Source organism: Lycorma delicatula, chromosome 11 (genome assembly GCF_047948215.1).
Source record: "Lycorma delicatula isolate Av1 chromosome 11, ASM4794821v1, whole genome shotgun sequence".
Classification (NCBI taxonomy): Eukaryota; Metazoa; Arthropoda; class Insecta; order Hemiptera; family Fulgoridae; genus Lycorma; species Lycorma delicatula.
The window spans coordinates 14,848,973-14,874,551 of record NC_134465.1 but is presented as its reverse complement, the minus strand read 5'-3'; positions in this window follow the sequence as shown (position 1 = coordinate 14,874,551).

Below are 25,579 nucleotides of genomic sequence, written 5' to 3'. Positions count from 1 at the left end.
ATATATATATATATATATATATACATACATACATATACACTAGTTGTTATTTTTGTTTTTTTTATTACTGTTATTAAATTTATTTTAACTACATTGTAATTATGTTGAATTAAACAAATAAATATATTAAGACTAGGTAATAATTTTGATAGAAAACTATAATTTCAAATGTAGAGAAGAATAACTTTCGGTTTCAATTGTTTTTTTTTATTACTAGCGTCAGGTGTTAGACGAGAATATAATGCAACTGCTAACTGCATTTACTGCAATTTCTTTCTTTCTTGTTATAGCTAAATTACATAAAGTAAAGAAGTATATACATACTTGCACATACTTCATTTATATAATATATATATATATATAATTTTTTTAACTTCGGAGATTCAATGTCAAGAAGAAACTTAACGACCTTAATGATTAATAAAAAACTGCTAGTGACATAGAGTTTGCTGTAACAATATTTATAATTTATATAACATAACATGTCAATTATTCTTCGAATTCAATTAACCATCTACTTTTTCTAACCGATTATTTTAATGAAACAACATTTCAATATTTAAAATTCAATTATTATAGTAAATATTTAAAGAATACAAAATTTATTTAAAATTTTTTATATAAAAATAACAAAATAAATTACGGGCCAAATAACCGTATAATCAAAACATACATTAAAAATATCTTTTTAAACATTTTTTTGTCGATATCTATTTTAGGTCTGCGAATTAAATTTTAAAATTTATACCGAAATGTATAAATTGTTTTCGAGAAATTTTTTAACTTTTTAAACGGGAAATTACATTGTCTACTAGCAGAATTAAACGTGATAATTTTTATCGTCGACATATACTTGTATATTTCATTATGTCGTTTCTGTACTTAAAGAATTTTCATTTGAAACTTTAGGTAAATTATTTTGAAAAGATTAATTTAAAAAAAAAATAATACAGTATTTTGACGGTTATCTTTTACGTAATTTTTCTCTATTCCTTTTCTTACTTTTATAAAAAAAAGTATGTACTTCGTCTTTACGTTTCTTCACTCGAATTTTTTACGTTTTTCACTCGAATTCTTTTTCACGGAGGCAGTTTTTTAAAATTAAAAAAAATAACACAAATAAAACCCGATTTAAAAAACCTTAAATAAAAATTAAAAGAATAATTAATTTTTAACTCGTAAAAACCTGTAAGAAGTTTAAAAGTTAATAAGGGACAAATTAATGGCTAATAAATAAGTGGTTTCAACAAGAATGATTTTAACAAGTAGTTGATTTTAACTAAAATTCCGTCTTATAAAATTATGAAGAAAATTTATTTGCAAAGTATCATTATTCAAATATATATATTGTATATATATATATATTAAATCAGTAATCAAACAACGATTAATTATGTACTGGCGATCTCCGTGGCCGAGTAGGTACAGTCTCAGTATTTTGTGCGGAAGTTCCCGTAGTTCGTATGGAATATCCCGGTTAGATTAGGGGCATGGCATCTTTTCATACGTTACCGATTTCCACCGAGCTAATGACCATAGCTGTTGAAGCCCGCTCTTTCATAACAAAAAACAATTTATGTACTGTAATTTTTAAAATGAGGTGATTATTCTTATTTTTACGACCGATTTTGACATCGGTATCGATTTTTATCAAACCACAAATGCAGAATTTTGTCATTCAGATAGTAAATTTACAAAACACGGACGAAGTAAGAAGGATACCGCAAGCAAAAAAAAAAAAAAAAATCCATTTATAAAAGCAAGTATACTTTTATCATATACAAATTTAAGAATCGGAAAAAAGATCTTGAGATTAGTATTTGTATAGAGTGTAAACGTTTGAAAAGTGCGTGAATAATAGGAAAAACAGAAAGTAAACGTTAGAGGAAGATGAAAGTTACGAGTCGATAAAATTCTATATCAAAATATTTTAAGAGAAATAGGAGAGGAGAGAAATCTACGGCAGTATCTTTTAAAGAGACGTACTAAGTCATTTGTGTATGCGTCAAGATATCCTAATACTTACTTCGGTCATATAAGAAGGGATATATATGTGAGATTAGCATGGAACAGAAGGAAACGGGGAACGGTATCAAACTGATTGTCGACTCCAAAAAAAGAAAAAAAAAACAATTTATTGTAGACTATGTTAATATTATCCTGATATGTTAATTATTATAAAATTCGTGAAAATGTGTTGCATTTTTATCGTATAATATTTTCATGGAACTCTATAAAATATGTATTTTTTTACTTTTCTAATGCGTAGGTCGCAATCTTTTTAATTAATGAACAATAAAGACCCCCCCCCCCCCCATGGCCAAATGTGATGATATGATATGCATGACATATAAATCATGTGTAGTCTTGAACAGACTCATGCCGATCATCCCTGAGAGGTGTGGTTAATAGAACCTGTACACCTGTATTCATCATCTACCAAATTGTTCAAATTCGTATAAGAACAACTATCTTTTATTGGGATTTGAACCTCAGAACTTCCTACTTGGAAAATCAGCTCTTAAACAACTGATTTGCAACGACTGGTTAACCGCTCCTAGGTCAGAATGGTCTAGCAGTGGTTTTCCACCCGCCTTATGACGATCCCTTCGCCGTACCATCCCCTCCGTTCCTAGCCCAGATGCGCTTTACCGGAGACAATCTTTTAAACTCTCTAAACTGATAACACATCATAGTCATCGGTCTGTCTTCTGTCAGGATGTCAGAAATCCTCGGAAAACATTTCCATCAGTGTACTTACAGAACTTACAATCGCCTTCGTACGGCTTCTTCCGACCACGACCACCTACCGTAACTTAAAACTTTCAACTATCGAATAAACCGATTCACGGAAGCGCAATCCTTCCACCTTCCTCTAAACCGAAAGCTTCACACAAAAATCTTCCCGTATTTAACTTCAATTAGATTATGCATTCGAATCGTTATTTTATCGAGTTCTTTACACGCCAATAATACTATACTCGTATCTACAAAATAAGTGTTGATCGCATCGACAATTTCGTTATAAATTCAATTTACTCACTGTCCTCTTGGTTTACTCAAAAATAAATTTGTTTCCCCTTCCAGATCAGTCGGGCGGGTTAAAAAAATAAAATTTAAAGTTTTTAATGTAATGAAATTCAGACCTTCAGAGTAAATATCAAAGAAAGAAAAATTTAAGAAATACAAAAATCTTGTGTGAAAAACTGCTACAGAATCTAGTAAAAAAAATTTTAATTGTGGATTGTATCAACTGCGGCTAAAAGTTTGCATGCATTTTTTGCGGGTAAGATGAATAAGGTCGATTCCGACTGAGTGACTGGATTTTCGTTTTAGGAGTGATATTAGTAACATTCTAACCTATGTTTTATCAGTGGTAAAAATCGAATTAAAATATTGTGAGAAGCGATTGACAAATTTTTCGGATAATATCAAAGTATCCGATACTCGTAACTATTAACTGTAACTAAGATACTGGTGAACAATTTTACCGACGACTACTCTAGATATATTCGAAAAAATCCCAAATATCATTCATTCGAATAAAAAGCTTTATCAGTTACATTTTGATTCTTTATCGCATATTTTTGATTGTTAAATTTATACAAATTTTAGAGTGGAGATCCATTTAAAACCGAAATATTCACTATTAAAAAATTTAAAAAATCTACCTTCTACTGTGAAGCTTTTCTATAATCATTATACAGCCGGAAAGCAAACGAAGGTACTAAGTACAAGGATTTTAAGCTCAAGGAAATTTCTCAGCTATAATTTTTTTCCTTTTAAAAATAAATAAATTTACTACGTAAAAAAACAATATCAAATACCCTTAATTCTCTATAAATACACAAGATTAATTCCAATAATTAATTAAAGTTATAAGCGATATTTTGTTTTTTCGAAAAAACCTCCCCAATCCCCCTCCCATTGTTCGATATTGCCCATTAACGACCTCGATCGAGATTTTTGAGTCGTTATATTTTACCTATCGATTTGAAAGTGATTGGCGCAAATTACGGCAGTTAACGTGTCCACAAATAAGTGAAATATATATAGAAACTTTTGAACTACCGGTGGTTTTGGGGTCTGGGAGTTGTGAAACGCGAAGATATGTCCACATTTTCCGGAAGTCGAATCATGGTACCCGTTACAATTGGTAATTTTCTTATGAAATCTACCTAAAATATTGAAATTTTAAATTGTTATAAAATGTCTTGGATGAGATGCACAGTGTTGCATTAAACCTAGAATCAAACAGCAAAGAGTTCTAGTAACGCGATGGCCGTAGATAGATTTCCTCTCTTGTGGCTTGGCAGCACGGTTAGCAAAGATGGCGACTCCTGGACATAAAAAGCCTTTGTGTTTTGCTGGAAACACGTTTCGTTTGTTAAATGTGAATCTGTATTTAAGTTCAATATGCGTTATGAAAGAAGTTTAATTGTGATCCTCCAAGCGACAATAATATTCTTCGATGGCTCAATCGCTTTGAAACGACCGGTAAAGGGAAGTTTACAGGACGACTGAGGGTATCTGAAGATGTAAATTCCTAAGAAAGGGCGGCCGCGAACTACTGCAGGTTGAATGTTTTAAGGAAACACTTAAATATCCGTCCGTACTTTGCAACTGTTACAAACTTTGAAGCTTACGGGGTAAGCTGCACGAGTCGACTTCAGAATAGAAATATTGCAGCATGAAGATGACTTTCTTGATTGTGTAAAGTATAATGTTCAGTGACGAGTCAATATTTCATCTTGTGGAAATGTTAACACACATAACATCCGTAACTGCATCTCAGAAAATCCCCATTAACTCTTAATATTGGAAAGGATGTCCTGAAAAATTAAATGTTTTCTGTGCAATATCCCGACGGCAGGTTTTACGGACCGTTGGTCTTTGCTGAAGGGAAGGTAGTAGGAATTGTTTATTTGGATATGCTGCGAACATTGTTCTTTAAACAGTTTAAAGACGGGCCAGAGTATTTAATCTAGGAACAAGACGGTGTGCATTCTCCGCGTTACAGTTCAACAGGAGCAACTGAATGAAGTTTTCCCCGACCGCAGGATAAGTCGGCACGGATCCGATGACAGAGCTTGTTTGCGGTGTCATCTGTTCTGGCGTCATGTGATTTTTCCTTTGGGAGTTTTGTAAATGGTTTTGTGTATTCATCTTCGCTACTTATTGCGAGCTTCCCGATTTGAAGCACGGGATTGAAGCGGCTGTAACTTCTATTACTCCAAATACGACAGTTAAAGTAAGGAACAAACTCTCCTATTGACTGGATGTGTACAGCGTAACGAACAGTGCTAACACACATTCGTCTTCGCGAATGCGAATGGGATGATGGACTTTTTCTGGTTAAAGGAGATTCGAGAAATAGGATCGAATTCAGAGTTGACCAGGCTTGCGAGGTACTCTAGTTTTGGAGTTTGCAATATAAGATGGTGTTTAGTCCAGAGAAAACAACGATGATGTTGTTCAAGGGCAGACTGGCTGTTACACGACGACCTCGTATCTAATGGTTGTTCATCGTATTAGGAATGTCCCACTGCAGTAGTATCTATGTTTTATCCTTGATGTGAATGTTCGATTCATGAAGAACCTTCAATACGCTTGTAATACTTTCTTCGTTACTCCGATCGGGGACTTTATTTCATTCATGTGTGTTCTATATACGGTTATGTTCGAAGCTATAATTATGTATGCTGAATCTGTCTGGGCTCATCGAATGAGGTACAAATATTTTGTTGAGACCCCAGCGTCACCTATTTTTATATGTGATCGGTCTCTATAACACTGTCTCGCGAGAGGCGGTCCTTTTTATTTCTGGTATTACGCTCATATCCTTGCTACTGAGCGCCAATTACGTTATGATGCCAAGAAGGTTGGCCAACTTACCACTGGGCGCATCAAAGCAATAGAAAACGAAGGTTTACATTTACGCCAGGTCAGGTGGACTGAATCGTCCGATGGCCGTTGCATGCATTTTTTATTTTTCCCGGTTCCCCGTGTACGAAGCTGAACGTATAGAAGTAATTAGAGACCTTGCGAGGGAGAATTCTGGTTTTAATCTGTAAGTTAATTGGAAAACCAAAATGGAATGGAACATAGTTGTTGGCTTCCTGAATTCTTAGCCCTGCGGAGGATGGCTGAGGGGTTTGATGCTGTTATGGATTTATAAATAGAGTAGTGGCTAGGCGCCCCGCCTGAGTCATTAATTCGCTCCGATAGGCGTTTTAGCTGAGATATTCGCTGTTAGGATGAGATCATTCTCATCTTAACAGCTAGCAGAGTTCTTAGCACACCCGTGTGTGCTAAGAACTCTGCGATGGAGCTACGATGTGGAAGGGAGTAGGCATTTGACCTCGCTCTCGAAATCGGATCACAGCAGAGAGAGATAGAGTTTGTTTTTATTAGAGGCTTATTAAGTATACGAATTCGTTTCTTGATTTTTGAGTAAATCCAAATGAATTTGAGTAGTTGAATCGTAGGACAAAATATTTCCTATAATTCGTCGTTTAGTTTAATTGAAGTTATATGTAGAAATAGTTTTTGTGTGAAAGCTTCGCTGTTAGAGGAAGGCGCGTGGATCGCGCTTCCGCAAATAGGTTTATTTGGTAACTAACGGTTGTAAGTTACGGTAGGCGGTCGTAGTGTTTGGAAGAGGCCATATGAACGCGATAGTAGGCTGTTTAAATACACCGATGGAAATGTCTGCCGAGGCATTTGTATCCGTGGGATCCTGACACAGGTAAAACTAATGACAGTATTGTGTTATCAAGTTTAGAGAGTCTAAAAGACGACTTCCTGGTAAAGCCAATCAGGGCCAGGATCGGTGTGGGTGGTGTGGCGACCGGGATCGTCTTAAGGCGAGTGTTTTCTTCTACGGGGGTCAGGACGCTCGCAGCACACTGAACACTTGTACGGAAAAACCGTAAGAGTTACACTTTATTTTATTTATGATTTATTTTTCTAAATCAAAGTTAAAAGATATAAAATAGCTTTAAAATTACCGATAATTTTTTTTATTTCCTATATTATAAAATAAATAAAAGGAAGCTACAAAATAAGAAGGAATAATAAATATTAAACTAATAAAATACGTATATATACAGTAAAAGAATAAAATAGTTATAAAATAGAAACACGAGAAGAAATTGGATGAAAGAGAAATTAAATAAACCACTGTAATTAAATCGTACATAATAATGACTAAAAGGAAGCTAGAGAATAGCATGAGAAACATGAGCGGAATAAAAATTAACGTGAAAAAAAATGTGAAGAAGAAAAAGTAAAATAACATAAAGCAATAATCGCATGTAGAATGTGTGTTTCATTTATACTCCACGGCATGAACTGTTGTCCTTATGACTGTCCGCTCAGGTTAGTAACACCAATTAATTTTTTGTTCGTGGCGCCATTACTACAAGTTTACCCGTAACTGAGAGTATTTCCTTTCTTAGTTTTTAATTATTTTATACTTTAAAATCTATCTTTATTCCTTACAAAAAAAATTTCAACATTTATGTTGAAATTTTGTTGAAAAGTTTGTTGAAATGTTGAAAAGTTCTTTTTTATTACTTCTATGTAAGAAGCTAATGTTAATAAATAAATGGATTTAAATTTATAAAGAAATTACAAAATAAATTAAACGCGTTACATTTTGATTACGGTAAATTTTTACTGTGTAAAATTAGATTATTTGTTTTCTTTTCTGTCATATACTTTTTTCTACATCAGACGCTACAGGTTGTGAATGAAAGGTAAAAACGAAAGATCTTAAATGTATATTTTATATTTTAACGGTGAGCCCTTTTTCGTTAAAGTATTTCTTCCTTGTTGATATGCCACCAAATTGGCACTTTGACTTGGGTTTTACATTCCTCTTTGAGAACGAGGATTAAGTCGGTAAAACATCGACAATGGATAATTTATTGACACGGATCTTAAATTTTAAATCCTTATCCAAAAACTATTCTAATTTTTGTCACAAGTCTCCTTTTGGATTGTCCTTCATGTCGTTATCAGACAAAATACTACTGTACTTAATGGTCGGTATTTACTTTTCTTTCATCGGCACAACAACGCTTAATGTTCATTCTGTCATATTCTTTGCAACCTTCATCCGAATAAAAATATGAATTTTAACGATATTATTTAGAAAAAAAAAACGGCAAACTTTCCTGGTTTCGCCCTTGACAGATTTTTATTTCAAATAGCCATACAGTATAAAATATTAAAGACCTTATTAATATTACCTATACAAGAATATAGGGAAGAGAGTAGAGTATTTCAAAACGCATAGCGATAGAATCATTGTAATAAGGATAAAATCAAAACCTAAACCGACAACGATTGTTAACGTCTATATGCCTACAAGCGCCCATGATGATGATGAGGTAGAGTGTGTATACGAAGAGATTGATGAAGCAATTAAACACGTAAAAGGAGATGAAAATTTAATAATAGTTGGAGAGTGGAATGCAAGCATTGGAAAAGGCAAGGAAGGAAATATAGTGGGGGAATACGGGCTGGGCAAAAGGAATGAAAGAGGGGACCGACTTATAGAGTTTTGCACTAAGTATAATTTAGTAATTGCCAACACCCAATTTAAAAATCATAATAGAAGAATATACACTTGGAAAAAGCCAGGCGATACTGCAAGGTATCAGATAGATTATATCATGGTTAAGCAAAGATTTAGAAATCAATTCGTTGACTGCAAAACTTACCCTGGACCAGACATTGATAGCGAATCTTAATTTGGTGATAATGAAATGTAGATTGGGGTTTAAAAACCTGAAGATGTCAGATGAATCGGTGGAATTTAGAGAAGCTTGAGGAAGAGGAGGTAAAGAAGATTTTTGAGGAGGACATCGCAAGAGGTCTGAGTAAAAAAGATAAGGTAGAAAATGTAGAAGAAGAATGGGAGAATGTTAAAAAGGAAATTCTTAAATCAGCAGAAGCAAACTTAGGCGGAATAAAGAGAACCGGTAGAAAACCTTGGGTTTCAGACGATATATTGCAGCTGATGGATGAACGTAGAAAATATAAGAATGCTAGTGATGAAGAAAGTAAAAGGAACTATCGGCAATTAAGAAATGCTATAAACAGGAAGTGCAAACTGGCGAAAGAAGAGTGGATTAAAGAAAAGTGTTTAGAAGTGGAAAGAGAAATGAACATTGGTAAAATAGACGGAGCATACAGGAAAGTTAAGGAAAATTTTGGGGTACATAAATTAAAATCTAATAATGTGTTAAACAAAGATGGTACACCAATATGTAATACGAAAGGTAAAGTCCATAGATGGGTGGAATATATTGAAGAGTTATACGGAGGAAATGAATTAGAAAATGGTGTTATAGAGGAAGAAGAGGAAGCTGAGGAGGATGAAATGGGAGAAACAATACTGAGATCTGAATTTAAGAGAGCATTAAAAGATTTAAATGGCAGAAAGGCGCCTGAAATAGACGGAATACCTGTAGAATTACTGCGCAGTGCAGGTGAGGAAGCGATTGAGAGATTATACAAACTGGTGTGTAATATTTATGAAAAAGGGGAATTTCCGCCAGACTTCAAAAAAAGTGTTATAGTCATGATACCAAAGAAAGCAGGGGCAGATAAATGTGAAGAATACAGAACAATTAGTTTAACTAGTCATGCATCAAAAATCTTAACTAGAATTCTATACAGAAGAATTGAGAGTAGAGTGGACGAAGTTTTAGGAGAAGACCAATTTGGTTTCAGGAAAAGTATAGGGACAAGGGAAGCAATTTAGGCCTCAGATTAATAGTAGAAGGAAGATTAAAGAAAAACAAACCAACATACTTGGCGTTTATAGACCTAGAAAAGGCATTCGATAACGTAGACTGGAATAAAATGTTCAGCATTTTAAAAAAATTAGGGTTCAAATACAGAGATAGAAGCATTTGGAAAAATATAGTTAAAAGAAGAGACAGACTTATAGGCCACATACTAAGGCATCCTGGAATAGTCGCTTTAATATTGGAAGGACAGGTAGAAGGAAAAAATTGCGTAGGCAGGCCATGTTTGGAATATGTAAAACAAATTGTTAGGGGTGTAGGATGTAGAGGGTATACTGAAATGAAATGACTAGAACTAGATAGGGAATCTTTGAGAGCTGCATCAAACCAGTCAAATGACTGAAGACAAAAAAAAAATTAATATTATTACTTAATATCAGTCGAATGTAAAATACAAAATGGAAAAGGATTTTACGTAAAAATTTAAAAAATTAATTACTAACGAGTAGTTCTGAAGCCTCTGGTGTAATTTCGTTAGATGATAGAAGATACTAAATAAAGAAATGTTTGCCGCGTGGAAATTTTGTTTCCTCTCTCAATATACGATACGAAAAATATGATATATTATAAATATTGTTAGTGGTTTGTGTTGAAGTGTTGTGGTGGGGGATTGTCTCTGCCGATGGATATTGAGTCGACCCCGCTCCGGGCGGCCAAGAGAGGATGTAGTGCTAACACCATAAACGATTCTACGTATAAACGAATGTTTTTACTTAAACGTAGTTGTTAAACGATATTTGTATTTTTTAAATTTTAAAGTGTACTCGATTACTACTATTGTTATGTAAAATATTAAACTATTCTTTTAAACGTTTAGCGGAAGCTTATTTTCACCTTGCAATTTAAACAAATATTTTTTGGTACCCCGACGTGATATTAAACTGTGCAATTCAATCGAACTGAACATTTCCGTAATTAAACGTGATCTAACTGGAATCGATAGCGTTTAAACAAAAATACTTAATCTTCCTAAGTGAACTTTAATCAACTTCGCGAGATTTTCACGCTTCAAGATAAACGGTTTCTTTCATCTTCCTGAGGGCTTTGCTGTCTTTATGAGTGTCGCAGATCATCGTCAACTTCACGCAGATTCGACCTCTTGCCGATTGAATTAAAGGTTTCTATGAAAGACGCTCAACTACTGTAAGCGATTATTATTTTACTTTTGAATATTCTGCCATCAACGTAACACGTATTTCAGATCCTTGTTTCCATATTAATCATATCCCTTATTTGACTAGTATTCTTTTCCTCGTGCTACTAATTTATTTGTAATTTGTTAATTTTATTTTTACAGTTTTATTGTAGTTTTTAACACCGATAATAACAGAATAGGTTTAAAATGTCAAACGTAACTGTCAATTTGAGATCTTAACCGTAATTCTTTTGTTAGTATAATAGGTTAATTTGCCTTGTAAACGAATTGTTATACTATATTAATTTCTAATTACAGAGATTTATTTAAAATTTATTTGCCTTTTGATGCGGGTTTGGCACATAAAGAATTTATATTTTAAGAGTTCTTTATTCTCATATGTTCTAAATATTTTATCGCTATTATTATTAGGTTAGATTTAGTTCATTAGCGAGATTTACGATCGTACATCATTTACATTCCTTTCTGGCGACTCTGCCAGACGTCATTATCTCGCATTTCTTTCTTATCGCATTTATTATGTTATAAGATTAAACTAATTTGCGTTTGTTTAGTCTTATAGAGTAAATTCACATTCACATTATTCTCTTCATGTGTAAAACTTTTATTTGTTTAAACAACTCTAATTTTATTTACGAGTAAGATGTTGTCATTTCATTAATTAGCTATTTGCGCCAAGTATAATATTATTCCTAGAATTACCGGCTTATGTTTTGTTTTCGTTACTGTCTTGCATCTAGTTATTGAATTATTGAAATATTTGCCCCTGTGTTATTACAATTTAATTTCTCAATTTGTTTGCGATACAATTTATCTAATCATGTGTTAGCTTAGACTTTTAAGTTAGTAATTAAAACATTTTCTTGTAACTCAACACTCGTTTAAATTGACACATTATGGCGTAGACGGTAATATTGAAATGTCAAAATTGTCATCTGAACTGAGGAAACTCTCAAAACTTTAAGGTTTAAACGTGGTCAAATTAAAGGTAGAGTTACCAGAATAAAAACCTTTCTCGAATCTTTTGATCCTACACTTCCGTCTTTATCAAATCTTACTTGTAGGTTTCAAAAACTTGAAGATTGTTGGTCAAAGTTCAACACGGTTCAAGCTGAACTCGATACTCTCAGTAGCACGGACGATACCCGTGAATCCGAAAACATTGCGTTTGAACACAATTATTTTGAAATTCGATCCCGAATTGAAGATTTTCTGTCTCCTAATAAATCTTCCTCAAACAATGATCGCTCACAAACGTCATTTGTACAAACGAATGATTCGAATAACATAGAACTTCCGAATATACCTTTACCGACATTTTCGGGAAAGTATGAAGAACGGATTGATTTTCACGATATTTTTGAAAAAAATGATTCATAATTCCTCCAAATTATGTAAAATACAGAAGTTTTATTATTTACGCTCGTATCTTACTGGTGATGCTCTTAGAACTATAAAGGAAATTAAAGTAACAAATGACAACTACAATTCTGCTTGGGTAGCTTTAAAGTGACGATTTAGGAACAAGAGACTCATAATAAAGGCTCATATTCAGGGAATATTAAACGTTCCACCTTATAAACCTCTTGCCAATGATCTGAAAAATTTACATGATTCGGTTGCAAATCATTTAACAGCTTTAAATAATTTGGGTGAACCAACAGAACAATGGAGTACCCTCTTAGTATTTTTAATATCAAACAAACTCGACAAGGAAACAAGAGATCGATGGGAATCGTACCGAGCTAAATTAGGTGTAAACGATGAAACCAATGCTTCAAATTTAGCTATTCAAGAGGTATGAATGTCAAATCCTCTGTATATTCTTTTAAGTTGTTTATTTAATTCCTATACGAACAATGTGTAGTTCGGGAGGTCCGTGAAGAGGTTCACACCTCAAATAGTAATAAAGTTAAAAAACCGTTTGTTGGAAGTAATCAGAATAATTTACAATTCTCTAAATTACCTAACAAAACTTACTGTCGTGCAACGAACACTTTTAAACGTACTTGTGCTATCTGCAAGAAAGAAGATCCTACATTTACTTCTGAACAACTAAGGAGTAGAAATTCGTCTCAACGCTACGAAAAGATTAAGAAACATAATTTGTGCATAAATTGCCTTAAATCAGGGCATAGAACTATTGAATGTACGATTCCATACGACTGTAAACATTGTTCATCATAGCATATTACATATTAGGAATACCTCAAAAATCGCAGCTGTATAGTCAAGGCGCAATAGCAAGAGATATCCTTCAGTATGAGCGCGGGAGTACCGCAGGGCTCAGTCCTTGGACCACTTTTATGGGTCATTGCCTTTGATGATGTGCTTCGGCTAACATTTCCTGAGGGTGTACAAATTATAGCATACGCAGATGATCTGGCAATCCTTGTGCAGGCCAGAACGATCAATTAAGTTAAAAACAAGGCAAACGCTGCATTAGAGACAGTCGGTAGATGGCTCATTGATAGGGGATTGCAGCTTTCGATTGAAAAATGTAAATACATTAAATTCACTGGAAAATGTGTATTGCAGCCAGTAGATATACGAATTGGAGACTATAATATTGAGGAAGTAACAGTATTAAAATATCTTGGAGTCATCTTACAGAAAAACTGCAGATTTACTGAGCAGGTACTGTCAGAGTGCGGAGAAACTGACTAAATGCCTAAATATAATTTTGTCAAAGCAGAGCGCTCCTCGGGCATCAAAAAGAAGAGTTTTAGCGACAACCATAGTGTCGACAATGATGTATGCTGTGCCGGCATGGAGTTGTGATCTCACTAGCAGAAATAGAGACAGGTTGAAGAGAGCACATAGGGGGATACTACTGGGAGTAGTATCTGCCTATAAAACTGTTTCTTACGAAGCCCTCTGTGTGCTCTCGGGAATGTTACCGATTGACCTTATCGCCAGATATAGAACTGACAGGTTTTTAGGTAGAGCAGAAAATGAAGTCAGGGAAAACATACATAGAATCTGGCAGGAGAGATGGGCGGAGGCTGGAGTGGCTGGATGGACAAGAACCTTAATTCCAGAATTAACAGGATGGATTAACAGGCGGCATGGAGAAACTGACTATTGGATCACCCAGTTCCTGACGGGACATGGGTGTTTCAATAGTTATCTCCATAAGGTGGTAAGAAGGAATGAACCCGCGTGCATGTACTGCAAACAGGACGGTGATTCTGAGCATACATTTTTAGTATGTAATAAATGGATAAGACTAAGACACGACGCGGGTATTCATGGAAAAACACCGAAGGAGACCATGGATTTCATGCTCAGCAGTAAGGAGAACTGGAGGAAGGTCGCTGATTATATAAAGACAGTACTAGAACAGAAGAATGAAGATGAAAGTATGGGTTTCTAGTATGTTAGGTTGGGTGGACAGCCTCAGCGGTGAGAGCCAGCATGCTTAGGTGTGCTGGTTTCAATGAAACGCTGAGGACTCCTTGGGGTGTGCTGTAGGGACAAGAGAGTATTATAAAAGATCCGGGGGTCACATCACGACTTGCAGGTATCATGTGGTTCCATAGAGGACATAATAGAGAATAAAAAATCTCAAAAGAGCCACCGGTAGGCCTGACCTGCCATGCCGGTATATAGCCGGTAGGTGGGGAGGGCCTATTAGAGTAACGGACACTCCCCTGGGTGGCGTAATACCATCAAGTCGGTCCGACCCAGGAGAGTAAAGAAAAAAAAAAAAATCATATTACATATTGAAGGCAAACAAACTGAAGAAATTCAGCAACCCACCAATTCTCAGTCAAAGAATTCTGATATTAAAGAAGTTGTCAATGCTTGTTGTAGAGACAATGAAGTCATACTCGCTACTGCTATTATTATGATCACCGATTGCTAATGTTCATAATATCACTGTCGTGTACTGTTGGACAGCGGAAGTCAATCCAATTTAATTACTTATTCACTTGCTTTTGCTTTAGGGTTAAAAAAGTTCGAGTCAACCACGTCTATTTCTGGAATTGGAGACACCGGAATGTCATCCAAGTTTTCCGTGCGGACTTCAGTAAAGTCAAGATTAAACGAGAAGGAACTTGAACTTAAGTATTAAAAAACTTGACTTTTTAGTATTGAAGAAGATAGTTAATAATTTACCACGTTATTCCATAAATACAAATCTTGACATTCCCAGTGATACCATTTTAGCAAACTAGGAGTTTCGTCAATCTAGAGGGATCGATGTTCTCGTGGGTGCTGATGTATTTTTTAGAAGGAAATATCCAACTTGACAATAGCTCACTGATTTTACAAAACACTCTTTTTGGATGGATTTCTAGCGGTAAGATGAGAACAGATAAAAATACCGTAGTGGCTCATGTATCATTCACAGTTCCCAACATATCATCATGTAACGAAAATAACTTAGAAGAACTTATTTCTTCATTTTGGAAGGTAGAAGAAATTCCCAATGCAATTCAAAAACTGTTGAAGAACAGTTATGTAAAGAACACTATATATCGAATGTTAAACGTAGAGATGATGGAAAATTCATCCTTAAACTACCATTCTCTGATGATCCTTGTGTTGCATTAGGAGTTTCAAAAACCAAACAATTCAACGGTTTGCTGCTTTAGAACAAATATTTTTGAAGAAGCCAGAATTAAAGGCTCGCTACATGCAGTTCTTAAATGAATACCTGGAAAATGACGAGATGGAAATTGTAGTTGAAGATGAAGAACCCAGCCATACATATTATCTACCTCATCATCATGTTATCAAGGAGTCCAGCAGTACTACTAAATTACAAGTTGTTTTCAACGCATCAGCAAAGACATCGTCTAATAAATTACTCAATGACATACTTATGACTGGCGCAACCATTCAGCGTGATTTACTATCCATTTTTCTATCTTTCAGGATCCACACTTATGTATTTACAGCCGATATAAAACAGATGTACCGTAAGGTATTAATTGATGACTCTCAACAAAACTTTCAAAGAATCTTATGGCGGAATAATCCTTCTGATTCAATGACTATTATTAAGCTCAAAACGGTCACGTATGAAACGACATCAGCCCCATATTTAGCAATTTTAAGTTGGCAGAAAAAGGAAAGGGTTCTTTTCCCAAAGCAGTTCAGTGTCTTAAAGAAGATTTCTACGTGGACGATGTTCTTTCAGGAGGAGAAACTCTTGAAGATTTATGACAATTAAAATCACAACTGATTAGCATTTTAAAAAGTGTAGGTTTCGAATTGCAGAAATGGTGCGCCAACAATTCTTCTATTCTCAGAAATATTTCAAACGATCGGATTAAGTCGGGTTTTTTGATTCAAGATTCAAGCAATACAGCAATTAAAACGCTAGTTATATACTGGCAACCGACTGCTGATGCCTTTTGGTTCCAACTGACTCTGTCTGAGACACCTCTGTGATTACCAAGAGAGTAATTCTATCGGTCATCTCCAAATTATTTGATCCTATTGGTATCATATCACCTGTTGTAATTACTGCAAAGTTGTTCATGCAAGATATTTGGCTTATCAAAGATCTTAGCTGGGATCAAGAAGTTCCAGATAAGCTAGTTGTGAAATGGAAGCAATATAGAGAATCTCTACAAATATTAAACCAATTATCTATACCAAGGCGTGTTTCAAGTGGTTCTGCTAATCAAACATATGAAATTCATGTGTTTTTTTTTTTTAGCATATTCAAATAAATGATATTACCCTCTGGACTGACTCAACAATAGTTCTTCATCGGTTGCATTCTTCCCCAACAACGTGGCAAACATACGTTCGAAATCGGGTTTCTCAGATTCAGGAATTGACTCAAAATTCCGGATCAGTCACCAGTCCCAAGATAATCCAGCTGACCTTATTTCAAGATCTACTTAACCTGAAATGCTGATAGGATGTAAATTATGGTGGAACGGTCTCGAATAGCTAAACAGAAAACAAGAAGCGTGGCCAACTACTACTCAAAAAACCCCTATAAATCCTCAAATTGAAGAAAGAATACAACAATTCAGTTGACAACGGCATCCTCTACTAATTTGTTATATAAATTCTCAACTGGAACAAACTACTTAGCATCACAGCCCTTTGCCAACGTTTTGTACATAATTGTAAAAATCCAGAAAATAAGAAGATTGGATATATAAGTTGTGAAGATTTGTTTAGAGCCGAAGTAATTTGGTTAAAGGAAGCTCAACTGCTGTTTAAAGACGATATTAATAACTTGATTAATAAGAAGGAAGTAAGCAACAGAATTTGACCTCTTTCTCCATTTATTGATGAAAACAATATTGTTCGAGTTGGCGGAAGACTGAAAAATGCACTAATTTCATCTGATCATAAAAATCCTATACTACTTCCACCCAGTCATCCCATTACTAAGCTAATAATCCGTCAAATCCACATTAATACTCTGCATTCAGGACTTCAGGCACTACTTGCAACCCTTAGAACTAAATAGTGGTCTATAAACGGAAAGGTTTTGCTTCGTTCTGTAGTCAGATTGCTTCTAGTGCAATAGAGTCTCGCCTAGAACCACTAAACATCTCATGGGAGATTTACCACATTATAGAATACAACAAGCCAATCCATTTGAAAATTGCGGGATTGACTTCTGTAGACTATTTTTTTTATCGAAGAATGTCTCAACGTAGATCGCAACCTATGAAGGCCTATGTAGCTCTTTTTGTCTGTATGGTAACCAAAGCTCTCTTCTTGAACTCGTGTCTGATTTAACCACAAAAAAATTCATAGAGACCATTGAGAGAATGACTGCTCGACGCGGTTCTATTAAACATATCTGTTCAGACAATGCTACTAATTTTGTTGGAGCTAATAATCAATTGCGAGAGCTCTACCAAATGTTAAACAACAAAGAAACAATGCATAAATTAAACAGCTTCCCATCGTCAAGCAGTGTCACTTGGCATTTCATTCCTCCTCGGTCACCTCATTTTGGGGGCGTATAAAAACTGGTGTAAACTGTAAAAGGTCATTTAAAACGAGTGTTGGGAAATCGCATTTTATCTTATTATGTATATACTATTTTATGTAAAATTGAAGCATGTGTTAATTCCAGACCCCTTACTAGTCAATCAAATGATCCTAATGACCTTCAACCTTTAACTCCTGCTCATTTCTCGGTCGGCAGACCTTTAACTACTTTACCAATCCCTGATGTAACCCATGTATCGGAAAATAAATTGGACCACTGGCAGAATATTCAAAGATTGCATCAGAACTTTATGCGATGATGGTCTACTGAATATTTATCTACTTTGCAGCAACGTACCAAGTGGTCTAAAGGTATTGCACCTCCCTCGGTGGGTTCACTTGTTGTTATCAGAGACGATTTCAGACCACCACTGCAATGGGAATTGGATCGTATCGTCGAACTCCATTACGGCGTTGATAATACGGCTCGGGTTGTTACTATCCGTACATCTCGAGGTTTGATTAAAAGAGCATTGATGAAAGTTTGTGTTTTACCTAATTCTTGAACTCAATGACTTCAAGAGGGGCGGTATGTTAGTGGTTTGTGTTGAAGTGTAGTGGTGGGGGATTGTCTCTGCTGATGGTGAATGAGTCGACCCCGCTCCGGGCGGCCAAGAGAGTATGTAGTGCTAACACCATAAACGATTCTACGTATAAACGAATGTTTTTACTTAAACGTAGTTGTTAAACGATATTTGTATTTTTTTTAAATTTAAAACGTGTTCACATCTATTACTATTATGTAAAATATTAAACTTTTTTTTAAACGTTTAGTGGAAGCTTATTTTCACCTTGCAATTTAAACAAACATATATTAATCAAACATATATATATATATATATATTATATGATGCATAATACAAAAAATATAAATCTTAATATCTCATAAACGACAAAATGAAATCAAACTGACTTTTTTGCCGTTGTAATGTAAAATAATGTAATTGTTTACGGTGAATCCCTAACTAGGGATCTAAAATATAATACAATTAAGATCTCATAATCAGGATTGTTTTAGCCTGATTTAATGTTTAACGGTTAGGGCGATTTAAAAATAAAAAGTAATTATTTTGTTTTCTGCACTATTCCTGTCAGATATGGGATAAAATTTAACAGAAATTAAAACTTAAGTAGACGAATATTTTTTCCAAGTCTCATGATCGTTTTGTAATCCGCTTTGAAAATACATAACAATAATCCAAATCGACTAAGTTAATTATATCCCCACATCTAACTCCGATCGACTTAAAATTTCAGTAAACAACTCATGTAGTACTTTTGAAACTGCACCGAATATCACGTTCCTACAACAGCCCTCAAAAAGTTTACATTTTTAAAATGACAGTAAATATCTCATCGCCATGACATAAATGGACCAAGTCTAGAAATATTTGAACCAAATTTCAAGTTTTAATTCAGACCGAAGTTATTTATCGAAGTACAGGCCAAGATACGTGCGTATATCGCCTTACAATAAGAATACATATCGGCGGACGGGGAGGGCCGTTTGAGAAGACAATCCCCTGGGCTGTGCTTTGCTTTGTTGTGGATTCGGCCCGACAGTAGGGTGGAAAAAAAGGACATATATACATCCATTTTAGAATTTTCCACGGGTTTTGTTTGTTTTTTCGGTAAGATGGAATCATGAAAAGTAGAGGTTTGCCAAAACCTCTCGCAACAATAATTTTGACTACCATTATGATCAACGTACTTTCATTTTTATTAAGAAATGACGTACGGATTTTACGTTATTTTCTTTATTATATGTGACCTTAAAAAAAAATCTGCAAATTCTGTGTTTCTTGAAGTGCTGGTTTTTACCTAATCCAATTTCATCCTTTACGTTACTTTCATTTGCAAAAAATCACTCGTTTGTTTAAGAGCCGACTGCCAAAATGATTTTCCAGTGGCCAAGCATTTCCTGTCTATCGGTAATTTTTCTAATTTTCTTCAAGATCTTTTCATCTTTAAAAAAAAAATCATCGCTTAATGCTGTATTCAGTCCAATAATAAGTTTATTTCTATTAATTATTCCTACTAATTTTATTTTAAAGGAAATTTTTTTAGGTGGTTCTTTTATCTTTTTTTGTACGCGGATAGGCCTTCAAGGATCACGCAAATATCATTTCATGTAATTTCTTTCTCGTTTCTCCAGAAGAAATTCATTCTTTCAAACCGTTTAGCTGTTCTTTCTTCAGTCAATTCTTCTCTGCTGAGCTTTTTCTTTTCACTTACGGGAACCTTTAATTAAAAATGCTCTTTTTGTATTCTTTTCGATCTAGACAGTCGTATTCTGTAACGTTGAACTTTTTGAGCACTTCATTCACCCGTTTAATATAGCCGTATTGACTTTTCTAATTCCAGAGTTTATAGAAAATTTGATTGTTTAGCCTTGGATTGGTTCATTCGGACTCTGTGACCGTAGAATTTTATTCGTCCTTTTCTTATTGTTACTTCCAGGTCTTCAATTTTGTCGTACATCTCTTTTTTTGATATCAGTCTATGGCCTTCTTGTGTTCTTCTTGGACGATAAATCCTTCTTAAAATTCCTCTTTCTGTTTCCTGTGAATTTTATATTTCAGTTATATTTACAGTTTCTATTCCGTACAAGATTACTGTGCCCAAACTTACAACTGTGCTACAACGCCTTTTTTGCATTTATGCAAAGGTTATTTTTTTTTTACTTATTTTTTTTGTGAAAAAGTTTAGTCGTAAATTTGTGTTTTTTTATCGTGATTGCTAGTTTACCTTTGCTTCTATTATTATAGACGATTTGCATAACTTCTATTCTGGATAGAGTTCATCCTTTCTTGCAAATAATCGATCGTATCCCGAACTCCATAGTCAGTTTAATGGGATTCGACAATTTCTTGACAAAATTCGAACCTGAGCTCAAAAGTACTTTAAACCATTTCGATTAGAATAAAATTATACTTCACAAAAATCTCAGATTCGTGAAACTAATCTGAATTTCTTGTTAGAAATTTCATTACGTAACGTCAATACTTAGATGACCGGATTCGATCTGTTTTTAAAAATCACTAAATCACAACGATCATCAGAATTAAGTAATTTCACTAATCAGCCGTTGTTTTTGTATCAATTTATAAATATTGTCGTGATATTTGAATCTAGATACTAAATTTTATTTGCTGCATCGGCCTTTATCCGGACAAACGAACTACCTCGGAGCAAATCAAAACAAAGCGACTTATCTTGAACTGAACTGCGAAACAAAAAATCATCGGTTCATTTAAAATAAAAGTTACTTCTGTAAAAATCTCTTCTTAAATCCATCTGGATGTATAGTGCTCGGAGTTTTGGTCGCGATAAAAAGGTAACTTGAAAAAAATTGACTCGAGTTTTCCGGTTAAAATAGCTTTGCCTATTCACCGATACTAACCGGTCAGATGTTAAATAGATCTATCCAGTTTTTATTCGAAGATAGAAAACAGCTGGTGCAGGAGGGTCTTCTCAATTAAAAATACAAATTTTCAAATACCTTTTTTTCATTTTACTCTGTTTTTGTTTTACTTTTTTCAAAATTACTATTAAAATAATATTCCTGAACGTTTTTATTTTTACGCTAATTAAATGTTCATATTTATTATATCTTACATATTTAAAAAAATATTGTCATATTAAAAAAAAAATATATGCTAGATTTTAGGTTTCAAGTTGACAAAGGTCGTCCGTTGTCCAAACTCTTCATATATATAAAAAATACGTCCAAATAATCAACCGTAGTTATCAATGTACAGTCCAATAACGAAAACCCGATCCAAAACTAAATAAACATAGAGCAATATAGACCCCGTCTACTCTCAACAAAATCTCCCACTCGACTCAAAATTGGTTTTTTCTTTGTTTTTTTTTTTTTATAGCTTTATTGTCGGTTGGCAATAAGGTTTAAAATTGCTTGTCATTGGTCTCTGTGTGTGTTTGTAAAGCAGTGGCCTATAAGAATTTTATTTGTTATCGTATAGTTTAAGTATTGTTAAGTGTTATCTACATTGATTACATTTAACATTTTTAGAAGTACACTAATTTTAATTAATTATAATTTTAGTGATAATGTGAAAGAGTCGGTTATCTCCATTATAGAGACTATTAGTAGCTTATATAGGTAGCAATTATATAGCCGAGTGTAAGGTATCCAGTAACCGATTGCGTGTAAGCTCTTTTACCGGGAAAACGGTTAAAAGAAGCCGGAGAATGCAACAGCAGGTGTTTCAGTACGCATGCAGCTTGAGGGGCTCGACAACAGGTGAGTCAACTGAGGCTGCAGCGACAGAGGATAAGAGGAAGGAGAGAAGTCGCTCTGCAGAAAAAGTACTAGTTCATCTACAAATAGAGAAGAGGCTGGAGGGCAACCCGCAAGGGGAGCTTTATAAATATGTAAAAGAGCACGTTAGTGTGAGTGGAATCTTAACGAAGCAAGCTGAAAAGAGCCATACGGCCAGGGAACTAAAAGAGCTGGCCGGAGATATGGCAAGAGTGGTGATGGCCTTGCGGGGGTTCGTAGAGTTCAACCCGTTCGATAGGAGACCGAAGGAGAAAGAAGTAGCGTACCAGACGAGGATCGATGTTGGTGATGATAAGGAGCTGCTACTCCAGCCGGAGGAAGGAGTTAAAAATGAAGACGTGGACGAAGTGGTGGCATCTATATGGAGCAGAGAATGTTTTGAGAAGACTGTGGAGTCCCAGGATTCAGTTTTCATAGAAAGGGAGAAAGACGTTTTTGACCTGCTAAAATTAAAAGTAGATTCTCGGAATCGATCTTTAAGGACCTGGCAACAATGAAGGGTCAGTTGAAGCTGGGTTAACTGCTTGCATTTATTGAGAGGGCCACAATTCTCGAAGGGGAAGATTTTAGAACCGGTTTGCTTGGCATTTCTCCCGCCACCAGCGCATTCGGTCGCCCTAAAGCATAAGACCGAATGTCTGTGCCACAAACGGCTACTGAACCGCGAAACAGTTTAGCGACCAGTCTATTAACTAGCTCCTACAGCTAACGTAAAAGCGTGAGCGGAATAAGCGCGGTACAATACACCACTCGCTTGCGTGTCCCATCCGCCCACTTGTCATATATCACTAAACTGGATAGGCGGACCCCGTCAACTACTAAAACATATGTGACTGTCAATACTTAAATTTATCTCGTGAAAGACAGCAATCCACTAGGCCGCTGAGTGCCAGCGAGTACTTGTCCACCGCTAAACCGCTTGGAGCCTTAATCTGGCTGGTAGCCAGCCATATCTCTCGGTTAGCTTCCTACAGCAGCGCAGTAGGAGTATTTTCCCTTAGGCAAACTACTGATGTCGGTTGACCAAAGCATCCGCCTGAAGGAACTCCCACACGGTCCGATAATGCGGCTCTCGCCACATTGACTGTAGGAAAAGAAAATCTTTATCCTTTCGGATTCCAGAAGGTTCAAAGTTTTACGACCAACAGGTTACCCCCAGCGGTTAAACTTCTGTCATCGGCTTCTAGACAACATCGATAAGGTAAATTCAATTTTATTTACTTATCGCTCCGTTACGATAAACGGAGTCTCAATTCTAAAATAGTCATTGATGGAGCGGAAACAAACCGCATGGTACTGTGGTAACTAGTTTCCAATATAGATTTCACATTAATGTTTGGTGTGGCATTGTTTATGACAAAATTCTGGAACCGTTTGTTTTCAACGATGAAAACCTTACGGGAGACGCATCCATTCATTTCTTGAAAAATAATTTGCCGGCTCTTTTGAAGGATGTACTTTATCAACTAGATAACATACGATTTTCTAGCGCTATGGCACAATGCCATATTTTTCTTTAGTAGCTAGAAATCACTTGAATGATAATTTCTATTATAATTTTTAACGAGAAACGTCTTTTAAATCACAACGAAACACACGAGTATCAGAGCAGAAATTTGTAGCGTAACGAAAAGGTCTATATCGTCCTGCCTTAATAACTCCTTAACTATTAATCTCAGAGACATAAATGCGGTCTCATTTTATTACTTACACGGTCAGTTCACCGATACGACTTTGAGTTACTGGTGAGCGGGTCGGATAGGACGGGGGAGCACAGTGCAGGTCGGCCAAAACTGGCGCTCTCGCTCATTTCAATTCAGTGTACCTTACGACTTAGACGTGATAGCGCGGTGATTCGTGTGTTTGTGTTGAGAGTTTGTCTAGATAGATCGATTTAAGTAATAATAAGTGTATTTTGGACAGTATCTACGTGTAAAAAATTAAAGTAATTATGTAAAAAAGTATAAATATTTAATATGTTAGTCTCAGGTGGTGCAAAAGACAGTCGAAAAAATAAATTACTCATATCGTTGAAAAAGGGAGGTTATGGGCCACGCACGGGCATCCCAATGTCCGGTGCCGAGCGAGCGAGACTGTTTCGGGAGCGTCGCAAAGCTGGCACGGCGCAATCAGTGAACGACGCCGACAGCGAGAGCACCTCTACCGCTGCTTATTATTTACCGCCTTATGTATTTTACTTCTCAAAACACGGACCGATGTTGAACAAAATTGTCGTCGAATATTGGTTGAAATAATTATCATGTACATTTAGCGTTTGTTTTATGTTAAAATTAAATTTAGTACGCAGTCTATGTCTCGTTTTTATTTCAATCCAATTCATTAAACGTGACTCGATGATATATAGACCGACCAATTTATCTGTGGAGTTAGCCAAATGAAGGAACCAAAATATTTGAAAAACAAATTGGTGGCTCTCCCATTTAACACTACAGATGAGTCGGTCGGTTTGTACTCGGAAGAAGTTCATCCAAGGTCTGTAACGTTTCACGTTAAACCAACGGCCGTGTGCCTCGACACAGCCCCGACCGATTTTTTTTCTTTTTTTGATTAAGGGGTAATGAAACATCGACGTTTGAAAAAACCCTGAACCCAAAATTTAGCCGATCATTATACTTTTCCTTTATAACTATACCGGTGCAGTATTAATAGAAAGAGCTACGACCGGGAAATTAAAACGAAGAATAATAATAACATTTTGTGAAGTCGTGAGAAAACTTCACTTTTTTATCATTATAATTTCTTAGCAGAAAATTTATATCTAAAATAGATTTAACCTACCTATTTTAACAAAAGCAAATAACGTTTTCAGAAAAATTTTATTTACTTTTAAAAAATAATTTACTTGATATAAAGTTTCAAGCGGGAAGACTCGACATTTTTAAAATAATTTTTTAAGGTTTCCGATTACTGAATAAAACAATACTTTTTTTTTAAATACCTTAAAATATGAATAATTTCATCCAATCTGAAATATATATTTTATATCGATAAAATACCTTAAATATGAATTATAGGTTACATGATTTTGGTACGGCAAAAATGAAATAATAAAATAAAAATAGCTGTTTAATCTAAAACGATTATTTATTTCAAAATCGAATCGGTTTATATCGACTAAAATCATAAGCGATTAATAAAGGAAAACTATAATTTACTAATATTGTTAGAACCAGTTAACCGGTTATTTATTATAGATATTAGCCGGTATAACAAGAATATAATTAGAAATTTATATATACGTATTTTTTTTAACTATATTGCATGTTTGGTAAACATGAATTTAATCCAGAACGTTCA